The 1,913-nt window shown below is 45.1% G+C and overlaps 1 pseudogene; it reads left to right on the top strand.

Annotated features, from left to right (window-relative positions):
- Positions 1–806: 806 nt before the first annotated feature.
- On the top strand, positions 807–1,200 carry LOC102246707 (annotated as a pseudogene).
- The last annotated feature ends 713 nt before the right edge of the window (positions 1,201–1,913 follow it).

Raw genomic sequence — 1,913 nt, 5'->3', positions numbered from 1 at the left:
GACTTCAATAAAGTTCTGCATTTGTTATGCCAAATCTTTTGAACATGGCCTTCCAGCAACTTGATGAGCCAGAATAATTATTAAAGGAGACTTTGGCATCAATGCAAAGACTCACAGTGATGTGCAGACCTTCTTTCTTTATGAAAGTAATAAAACTTGATGAACAGTCAAACATCTATGCACATTGTTCCCCCAAAGTTTTCTTCCAGTTGTTGCTGGACAAAGAAACTTTCTTTATTTTTTTCCCCAATGTTTTTCATGATTTTATTTATTTTTCTTTTTTCTTAAATATATATTTTTTTATTTCAGAGAGGAAGGGAGAGGTAGAGAGAGATAGAAACATCAATGATGAGAGAGAATTATTGATCAGCTGCCTCCTGCATGCCCCCTATAGGGGATCAAGCCCCAAACCCAGGCATGTACCCCTGACCGACATCAAACCTGGGAACCTTTAGTTGGCAGGCCGACGCTCTATCCACTGAGCCAAACCAGCCAGGGAGAAACTTTCTTTTTAAAAAAAATATTTTTTTTTATTGATTTCAGAAAGGGAGGAAGAGGGAGAGAGGTAGAAACATCAATGATGAGAGGGAATCATTGATCGGCTGCCTCCTGCACACTCCCACACTGGGTATGGAGCCTGCAACCCAGGAATGTGTCCTGACCAGGAATCAAACCATGACTTCTGGTTCATAGGTTCCATGCTCAACCACTGAACCATGTCGGCCGGGCAAGACAAAGAAACTTTCTATCACTTTGAAGATGCCCAAGAGCTGGAAACCTAGAACTAAAGCTGAGAGACTGAAAAAATGCAGACTACAGGGGCCCTACTCATTCCCCTGGCTCTGATCCGCTGTTGTACCACGGGTCTAATCAGGCCTGTGTCTGCCTCCTTCCTGAGTAGGCCAGAGATCCCATCTGAACAGCCTTCCCACAGCAGCTCCCCACTCCGGGTGGCCAGACCCAGACCAGAGCTCCAGACCAGTGTCGTCTCCTGGGACATTGCCACAGCGGCCAAGTTTATTGGTGCTGGGGTTGCTACAGTGGGTGTGGTTGGTTCAGGGGCTGGAATTGATCATTGGCTATGCCAAGAACCCGTCTTTCAAGCAGCAGCTCTTCTCCTATGCCATTCTGGACTTTGTCCTGTCTGAGACCATGGGGCTCTTCTGTTTGATGGTTGCTTTCTTCTTCTTGGTCATGTGAGGCTCTGGGGGATCACCTACCCATCCCTGCTGCTTCGACTCTAGGCCATGCCCGGTGCTGGAATGTGCTAAGCTTTACCATTAAACACAACATTTCTCTAAAAAAAGAAAGAGGCCCTGGCCCGGTAGCTCAGTTGGTTAGACAGTTGTCCTGATACACCAAGGCTGCAGGTTCGATCACTTGTTAGGGCACATACAAGAAGCAACCAATGAGTCCAGCTGGTGTGGCTTAGTGATGGAGTGTCAACCCATGAACCAAGCGGTCACCGGTTCAATTCCTGATCAGGGCGCATGCCTGGGTTGTAGGCTCAATCTCCAGTGGGGGGCATGCAGGAGGCAACCAATCAATTATTTTCTCTCATCATTGATGTTTCTATCTCTCCCTCCCCCTTCCTCTCTCTCTAAAATCAATAAAAATATTTTTTTTTTAAAAAAAAAGAAGCAACCAATGAATGTGTGGAACAACAAACCAAATGTTTCCCCCCTCTCCCCCTCTCTCCCCTCCCTTTCCCTCTCCCTTTCTCTACTTCTGAAATAAATAAGTAAAAATAAATTTTAAAACATGCCTATGAGCCTTATTAGTCTCACAAAGGGGCTTACAAAATAGAATGTCTTTGATGACATCAGCAGCATATAAAGGCTGAAAACTAGGTGCTGGCTATATGGAGACAATAGTACTTTGACCCAGTTGTATACTGAAGGGAAATTTCTCTC

This window comes from Myotis brandtii, unplaced genomic scaffold, assembly GCF_000412655.1.
Source record: "Myotis brandtii unplaced genomic scaffold, ASM41265v1 scaffold1424, whole genome shotgun sequence".
NCBI lineage: Eukaryota > Metazoa > Chordata > Mammalia > Chiroptera > Vespertilionidae > Myotis > Myotis brandtii.
The sequence above is the reverse complement of the archived record's forward strand: the minus strand, read 5'-3'. Positions and strand labels throughout refer to the sequence as shown.